Here is a 10,190-nt window from a genome sequence, read left to right on the forward strand (position 1 = left end):
AACACACAGAACACTTAAGACAAATTATTCCATAAGGGACATACACTTACGAAGCAGTACCAGAGGCCCATGGACCCAAGTTATTAAAACCACTGTCCCAAAGGAAAAACCCAGCTGCATTATTTTCTGAAATCAGTTCTGGTCTGTGACCTGGCGTACGCAGTGAAGAATCTTTGTGTAGTCCTAGGCATCCTAATCCTTGCTGTCCTGAACAATGTGGTCCCTTATGCCCCCCCCCCCCATCCCGTTTTTCTCTGACTAAAACTCTGACTAAGGAGGTGCAGAAAGACAAAACCTTTCTCCGCTGCTCTCTGTTCAGTCTGTTGTGGCCAAGTCCTCTCCAGGGTGTTGTAGTGCAAACTTTTCCTGTCCTGTCTTGAACCCCCCTAGCCATGGCCCATTGATGCTAGGTGCGGACAGAGCTAACTGCTGGGGGCTCCTTAATCAAATGGCTCTATACAGATAGCCAGGTGTAATGATGCATTGTGCAACCCTAACCCTATTCAAACCCATCCTAGAGCTACCCTCTAAACCTGTCAAGCAATCCCACCTCTGAACTGTGTGGTAAACTCCAGGTGTTTGTGCTAGCCTTTCATCAATGGGAGGAAGCTCAGAGAACTTTTAGGGAGACACTGGCCATTCAATACAAGCTTAAAATCAATGTGGTTCCTGTAACGTTGTACCACACCCTTTGTTTGCTATGTGACACTAGTATTTGCAATCTTAGTGCTTCTGTACAGCCAGGCTGGACCAGTTAACCAAACCTGAAGAGGAACAGCATCTGACACTGCCTGTCAAATATGCTTATCAGTACCTTTCTGAGCAAGATGATATGGTTCGTCGTGGGTTACTGGAGAAACATGGCAGCAGATCCAAAGTCTGGACTTCTGTCTCAAAGGTGCTCTGCAATAGTGGGGACAGGGAAACTGTGCTGCACAGCAACATTGTAGAGTTTTCTCATCCTCCAGCAATCGTGACCATTTCAGCACCTTGTTCATATCTCAGTCCTCCTCTGCTGGCAGATATCTTGGAGACAGCAGAAAAAGCTGATTTTCACAGGCTTCTGATGTTGGCCAATAACTACCTTTTCCACCAGCATTTCTCACTGTGACAAAAACTGATGGCTGACACAGAGACCCTACGTCAGCTGGAAGTAATGACTCTTACAGGGCCACTCCCATCCCAATAAAAGCTGGGAAGAGGATATATGCTCCTACCAGCCATCACTGTTTTTCTCAAAGTGATTCTCAAAAGAGCTGACACAAAACAGGAGCCTTTGGTCACGCCAGACTCCTAAGGATGCCCCATGGAGAAATAATGTTGGCAATGTCCTATTTGTAGAGCTAGGTTAGGTCACGCCTAAAATTAATTTTATTTTTTATTAATAATAATAAAAAAATAATTTTATACTTTTAAGCAATCATACAATGTTAGTTAAAGAAATGCTGTTTTTATTATTGCAACTGATTATTATTGCAGTGCAAGGCATGGCAAATTTTGTTGTATAACCAAAAAAGCCTCTGCAAGAAAACCTCCTGCACTTGTGTTAAAATCCTTGGTTAGGGTGCGGTCTGTCACTTTACATTTTGTTTTCTTCATTTTAGGAATAAAATCAGATGGGAACAAAGTTTTTAAATTTTCCACTAGAGATAGTTCTATATCTCTTACTGAAAACTGTCTATATTAATATGATTAGATTTTACAAGACCTCAGTTTGTTTTCCTAAAGAAATCAAATTCAAGCAATGAATAGAGACTTTAACACAAGGCAAACCACAATTATCTTCTTGTACCAGACTGAAGGGAAAAAGCATTTGAACAGCTTGTGTCTGAGGAAATTATATAGGAAATCTCTTCAGTTTCATCTGTTCTTTCTTTGTTAAACATTTCGGATGTTTTTTTCTATTTTGCAATTGAAATGGAAATTTTATTCTCAAGAGTAAAGATGTGACTGTACTATCCACATTGAATTTGTTTTGCAATTGTTTAAGAAATGCAGCTAATACAGTACATTTCATTTTTATAGAACAACATCAACAATTTTAACAGGCTCCTATATATATTTAAAAAATGGAAATCAAATATTTCATAGTGGTGTACTGAATTAGACAGCAAGGCTCAGAAATCTAGTAAAGGTTATAGTGCAAAATGTTCAATGGAATGGCGTATAAACCAAAAACTTTAGTTAAGCAGCTCTGAAAGATTACTTTTCAACATTGCTGCAACTAAGTTTCACTTTGCAGACTTAAATTCTATTTTATTCTGTTGCTACTCTATTTGAAAACAAATTAATGTTGGTTGCAGACAAAGGTTTTGACTACTTGAATTAAGTCCACTTGTAGTCTTTTCATTTCAAAACTAAACTCAGCATTTTGATTTATATTTTATGATGTACATACAGTGCTGTATGCAGGCCATTACACAATCATGTGCACAGATTTTCTCTTTCAGCACTGCAGTGTGGAAAGCACAGCGGCCCCTGAAACGTGTTTTCTTATTATAAATACATCCAAGGAAAGTATGAGCCAGGTGGGCTGAGGGACTTCCTGATATTTCTAACCTCTCTGCATCACATTCAAATGGCAAAGCAGGGGTGAAAAAGGGAAAATAGCACAAGCAACATAACTTGAACAGCACTTCCCAAATAAGAAGGAAAAGTGTTTATAGAAAGCATGAAAATGCAGAATCTGTTTAAATTACTACAGGTAATGTACTTATATACTGTACATTATAGATTTGTGTACAACATACAGTATGTATGTGCTTTTCTTAGCAGAATGTCACTATGGGTTAACATGAAGTCACACATTCACTGTTTTAAAATATAAAAAAATTAAAATGGAAAGAAATTACATTTATTTACATAATAGATACTTGTATTTATTATGTATGTATTTGAAGAGCTACATACATTTATAGAGAATTAATTTGTTATTATTCATTCCATGTATCTTAACCCAGGTTTCCTATTCAGCTGTTTTTGAAAGAAGCCAAGGGATCAGCTTTGATAAAATGACCTGGTAACTTGCTCCAGACAAAGTCCAGTCAAGTCCAACAGATTATGGAACAGCTTCTACCTCCAGGCAATAAGACTGCTAAATAGCCAACCTGCAGCTAATCACCCGTAATGTCTACGTGGACACACAGTTTTCATTGTATTCAGCATTCTGCACTACTTGTATATATTGTATACACCATGGACACATAGCAACTCTATTCATATTGAGTTTTATTCAATTTCTATTGCATTATTATCTATTATTATGTAACCTTATTTTCGTAACCTTATTTTTGTGATTTTTGTGATTTTTGTGAGCTCCCAGAAAAGTTCATTGCCAGCAACTACTGCTGCACCCTGTATTGTTGTGCATTTGATAAATAAACTTTGATTTTATTTGATTTTTTTATTTGATTTTTATTGGTACCCTTCAAGATCCCTTCAGATACAATCAAATGCATCTGGAAAAATAATATATTTTTCCTGTTTGAGTTTGAGTTTAATTTTGTCTTAAGGAACTAATATGTGTACTTTAGTGACATCCTGTTTCCCTAGGGTATAAAAATGATGAAACATGCACAGAAAAACCTTTTGTCATCCATCACCATGGGGAAGGTAAAGGAACTAAAAATGGAAACTGTTATGGATGTTGGAAGGGCATGCCGTGGAATGGCAGGAGAGCAAAAAGACCCTATGCGTAGCGGCGAAATGGGGATTAACCCGGGCTCAGGAGGTCAGACGATGTTGGGTAGAAACCTATGCCCTCAGGCCGTGGAGGAGATGACCTAGTGCTAGGCGGGTCTCAAGACATCCGAATTCTCATGCACAGCAAGGAGCAGAGCAGACACAGAAAGTAAATAGGCTACACAACAAGACACACCAGAAAGACATAAATAATCACAGGGAACTAGGAACAGGACAGAAGAGCAGCGCCCTCTAGGTGTACAGAGCGTGACAGAAATGAGGCAAACCATTGTTGATCTTCACAAAGCAAATAATGGGTAAAAAAATAAGTAAAGTATACCAATATCGACTGTCAGAGAAATAATTAAAACATTCAACAACACTGGAAGAGTGGTTCATTTGCCAGGAAGATGACACAAGCCTATCTTGCCCCCACACACAGTGAGAAAGACGGTGAGGGTGGTAAAGAAAAATACAAGGATTGGTTGCATCGTGGAGTAATCCCATCTCAGAAATGACTGTTAGACAACACCTCCATGCCAACAAGCTATTTGGAAGGGTTGCCAGAAGAAAGCCCCTACTGTTGCAGAGAAACAAATAGCATACAGAATACTATGCAATAGCTTTACTAGTAAATCATTCATTTTCACATAATATTTCCTTTATTTAATTTCTGTTTGATGGAATTTATATTGAACATTTGTGAAGAATGACAACAATCAAGTTCGATCAGACTCAGCTGTCAATAATTTGCTATCACTCCTCATGTTGTTTCTTCTCCTTACACACCCTAAATGCTGCATGTGATTCCGTTCTCTTCCTTACATACATCTTTTTCCATCCTACCCACACCCCATCTCTACCTTTTGCAGCTACCCCTTGGTCACTCCTCATTCTGCACTGGGGTTCTAACCTCCTTGTCCTATGGCCAGGAGGGTAGCCCTCAGCCAAGCGGTTTAAGCCAAAATTTTGACTAAGCATTCTATAATCCTTTCAATACACATAATTCTTGGGTGTTGTTATTCCTAGTGAAACTATTTATCCTAACATCCTGTTCGGCTTTTTATTGATTCCCCAGACTATATAAAAGAGGTACACAGTGTGTAAACATAAACTACTATGTTTCATACAGGTAGTAGTGTTTTCAAGCCTCTCATATCTTATATTTATATTTTACAGTTGTCCTACTTGAATGAATCACTCTGTATTTGTCTAAATCAAATGTCATCAGGTACTGTAGGTGCTTTCCCAAATTAAAATTGAATATGGTAGCTTGGAGCATAATATAGTGAATACATGTGTATTATTTATAAAATGTTTTTAAAGATTCCCTCTAAACAGATTACTAGATAGGCAAACCTCTTCAAGACGAACCTAAAAATGTGTGTTCATTGGAGATTCTGCAATGGCTTATCATATTATATTTCACATAAATATAATGTAAATCACATTTTGCTCTAAACATCCATTTCCTGAGCAGGTGAGACTTTAACAGGCCCTGACATTGAAACTTTAATGTTGTAAAATGTATAACTCTGGGAGTGACAAAGCATAGTGGGTAGGCCTTTCCTCTTATAGGTGAATGGTTGTGGGCTCAGGTCAGAGGTGCAGGTCTGAGATTGTTGTATCCTTGTGCAAAGCTTTAAACCAGTGGTTTATGTGGAAACCATCACAGGGGAGATGCTTACCGGGGGGAGGAACTCAGTATCCAGTCTCCTTCACATGGAAATTATAATGAACTCTGTCCTGGTGAGCCACTTTGGCTGGTATGGACTTTACTTTGTTGTTTTTTTAATCACTACAGCTTCAGGTGTGGTATAAATATAAATCAATTACTTAACAAGAATAGTGTGGTGTGACGATCAGTTCTTTCCGGACCCTATGCGGACGACACAATCCAGAATCGTGAGGAAACACTAGGAAAAAGTCATGCAGGAATACAGGGATGAAAACAGGGGGGCGTGTCCAAAGTGCGCTGGTGCACGGGGGAGGTGTGGCCGAGGCAAACAATCCAAATGTAATCCAGAAGGGGAATCCAAAAAACACAATAATAAGTCCATAGCCAGGTGATCCATCCAACAAGCAGTTAAAACACGAACCAGGTCGGAACAGGCGAACAGGGAACAGGAACAGAAATTAAAACCTTAACGGGACCAGGCGCTTCCAGTTCCTGGACTCGCACGGTGCGGAAACCAGATACAGAGCCAGGATGAACATCAGCGCCTGACTTTTAAGGTGGACTGGGAACAGGGGTCAGGTGCACATAATCAAGTCTGAGGTGAAAGGGCCGGAGCACCCTTAAGGAGGAGGGACTATAATCGTGACATGTGGATTACAGCCCATTTTTAGACTTACTCATTAACCAAGAGCACAATGACATCATGTAATGACATATTTGCTTTAGGGAACATACTGTAGTATCAGAGTGAGTCTTTTTACAATTTAAATAAATGCTCACAGTACAGCAAACAAATCTTGAGGAATGCAATCATAAAATTGATACAAAGCAAATGAATGATCCAGTGGAGAGCTATGTCAGCATGTGGGCTGTAAAGGAACAATAGGAATTAATCCCATGCTGAAAAATAGAAAGTTAAAAAATTACTTAACATTTTGGCTGTTGAGACCTTTTCAGGGGTGAGAAATCTTTAGGCCTTCATCTCCTTCACATCTGAAGACTACTGCTTTCTATATTTCAAAAAGTAAATTAAGTTGATCTGTAATATATGTTGAGGTCAAGAAAAACAGTATCGTTGCTTTGATTATAAGTATAAAAATCTGTAAAGAAGAAAGACTTTTAACTGAAATTTTGAAATTTCCATAGATGAGTTGTGAGTCTCCAAATGCCGCAGACAAGTTGGTAAAGTATGTACCCAGACAAATAACTTGCTAACTTTTTAATCATCACATTTAAGCATCATGTTCCAGAGTAGGAAGCTAGCCACAAAGCAAGACTGTGGAATATTTCACTTTCATAACAGCTTTAAGGCTTTCTTTTATGTTTGAATTATAAACTCTCTTTTAAGCAGCTGATGAAACGTCATACAAGGGAAAGATACAGAAATGTCTTAAGAGATAAAAAATTAAATCAATATTTTTTATGTTTAAGTACAGTTATACTAATCTTTGCAGCACAAAGCCTCATGGAAGCATGAAATATACAAATACATACTGCAATCAGCACTTTCTTTAGCCCTTATATTTTTTTATTTCCTTTTCAAAGATACCACATTTCTGTGTGGAACATACTGTAAAGGAGAGTGAAAACAAACAAATAGTAATGTAATCAGTTACAAAATATTAAACATTTGAAAAGTAACTACAATAAATTTGAGTTGGTTTCAGAATTGCTGTTATACCATTCAATGCTCTGTATTCTTTTTACAGTTAACTCTGTAAGTTAGTATTTGCTAGAACACTTTTGCAACCATTCACCCACATGTTTTCGGTTTAAACTTGCCAGTACTTTGCTCCATCCATTTTCCCCTCAATCTTGACAAGCTTACCAGTCCCTGCTAATAAGAATCACCTTATAACATACCATCATGCTTGACAGTAGGGACGATATTGATTGTGTTGAGTTTGTGCCAACATAATATTTTGCATTCTGACCAAAAACCACATATTATTTTGCCTCATTTATGCAGTATTGCTTAAATGCTTTATAGAAAACTTAGATCTAAGATACGTGTGTTTTTTCAGTAAATACATGTCATCTTTGTTGAGTGAACCGGATATTGCCCTTTCTTGCCCAGCTGCTCAGTTTGGAGGAACAGCCGGACGCAGGCAGTATGTGCATGGTACTGTACAGAGCATGTTCCACTTCTTAATGATCCACTTTACTGTGCTCAAGCAGATATTCAGTGTCTTTGAGGTTTTTACATTCTTCTCCTGATCGACGCTTTCCTACAATGTCATCTTGAGTTGTTTTGAATGTTCCTTGGTTTTTAGGGTTAATGTATTGCTTGAAACTCACTATGTTACTGACCCGACTTTATTTATTCTGAAATCATGTGAACCACCATTATTAAACACAGACAGAGAGGAGTCAGAAGAACATAAAAAAGGTTATAAACAACAGGAGGACATTCAAGCTATCTACTGTAGTCCATTTATTAGTAGCTTATTGAGCTAAGGATGTCATCCAACTATGAGAAGCTAGGATAGAAGTTTTAACCACATGGTTGGATAGCTTGTTTATAGCTTGTAAATTTATTTATAAAATTGGTAGGTGGTAAAATGTATTCAAGCTCAATAGCCTATGGCCTAATATGGTGCGGTAAAGTATGTGTGTTTGCAGTGCTCAACCTGATTTTTCTTTTACTTTTGTCATTCTACACTATTTTTAAACATTTCTCCTGCCAGACTACAGTAAACCTAAAGTAAAATTGATTAAGCAATTAATCAGTCATTAAGGACATTAAGCTGAAAGATTACGGTTGTTTAAGTTAATCTTTCTGCCTTTCAGAAATAAACATATGACCTTAGAGCATACTCAATTTGGCAATGGCTTAGTGAAGATGAAATTAGTGCTAGGCCATTTCTCCTCTGGCTTGTAAAATCAATACAAAGTTTTAGAAAATAAAAATATACTGTGATGACCCATATACAGTTATTGTCAATAAAACAACTATTCTGACTGACAAGAATGAGCACTGAAAATGGAATATAAATGGAAAACTACAGCACAGAAAATAAATTATTAATGTACTGTGAAAGAAAAAAAAATCTTCTAAGCAAATAAACACCATGCACCCTTGCACAACCTTGACAATATATTAAAAAAGTAATTTATTTTTTCTTCATGATTTAAAGTGAACACTGGAAGGTAATTGAGAATATAAAAGAATAAATTGAGTTCTGTAAATTCCTGTTATGTTGGTATTGTTTACATTCATAATGCTTGAGGTTTAGTGATTCCAAAGAGCACCTCGTTTCTTTGAATTGAATCTATTTTGATTGTGAATACATGGTGTCATAACAGACTGTACTGGCAGCTGCTACAAAGGTTTTTTTTTGTTTTTTTTTAATTTTTATTTATGCTTAACAAAAGAACAAACATTACAATACAAACAAGAGTACATATAACAATTCAAAACAAAAATATTGTCAGGGGTACATACTACTACATCAATTCAAGTTATGAAAAAAGATTAAACAAATTAAATAAAAATAATGTCCGCACCGCTTTCATATTTTTGCATTTCGAAATAGTCTGCAAATACCCCTTTACTTCCATTTTAAAATGCTCAAACACAGGGTACCTCCCAGATCACTTCATTTTATGTATGTGATAACGTGCCAGTATAATAATTAAATTTATTACAAACGAAATTTTTATATTGTTTTCACTGGGGCTGAAACTTAACATAATATCTTTTTCAACAAAACAAATATCAATATTGGTCTCTTTTTTAATATAATTCTGCAACTTAGTCCAGAACATTTTTACCCTGGGACATAACCAAAACAAATGCTGAACAGTTTCAGGGCTATTGTCACAAAAAACACATTTGTCCTCTATATTAATTTTAAATCGTTGGGTAACAAGAGTTTTAACTGGGTAAATTCGATGAATTATTTTGTATGAAACCTCCTGAATTTTATTGGTGATACAATATTTATTGTGCATCATCCAAATTTTTCTCCAATCAATGCGTTTTCCAAATGCGGAATTCCAATATATTGTAGTCGCAAGTAAATTATCATTTTTTAACAGGGATCTCAAAAATTGGTTATTACATCCACAACTCACAATATCCTTTCCTTGTAGTCTAATATGAGCTGTAAATTCTTCCAATGTTTCTAAAGGACTACTATTACAACTCCTTAAAAGAGTTAATATTTCCCCAGAAATCGCATTAATTACAGTAAAATACTGATCCAAAGTAATAGAAATATTGTATCTATTAACAAACTCAGTGTAACTATATATTTTACCATCAGCTTTGATTAATTGTTTAATCCAAATTATATCATTCTTGACCCAGTTTTCAAAAAATAAGGTTTTATTTCTAATTTTTATATATTTGTTGTTCCAGATAGTAAATCTATGTGGGGAAAAGTTATGTTTATACATAAGTGACCACGTCAGAAGTACTTGTTTATGAAAACTGGCAAGTTTCAAGGGGATTTTTCCAATGTCAAAGTTACACTTTAGTAAAAACTCTAGACCCCCTACTTCTTGAAATATCAGATTGGGGATTATATGCCATATACTTTGCTTATTTTTTAAACAGTTTTGTATCCATTTAATCTTAAAAATAGCATTAGATGTCCTAAAGTCTAAAGCATTTAAGCCCCCTTCTGCCTGTGGACAACAAATAATTTCTCTTTTAAGATAATGGGGTTTATTCCTCCAGATAAATTTGAAAAGTTTGGAGTCAATTTTCCTAATAGTTGCAGGTGGTACATCCAGAACCAGTGAAGCATAAACTAATCTAGATAAACCCTCAGATTTAGACAAAAGTATTCGACCATTTAAAGAAAGGTCTCTTAACAACCATAAG

This window comes from Atractosteus spatula, chromosome 8, assembly GCF_055471065.1.
Source record: "Atractosteus spatula isolate fAtrSpa1 chromosome 8, fAtrSpa1.hap1, whole genome shotgun sequence".
Taxonomy (NCBI): Eukaryota; Metazoa; Chordata; class Actinopteri; order Semionotiformes; family Lepisosteidae; genus Atractosteus; species Atractosteus spatula.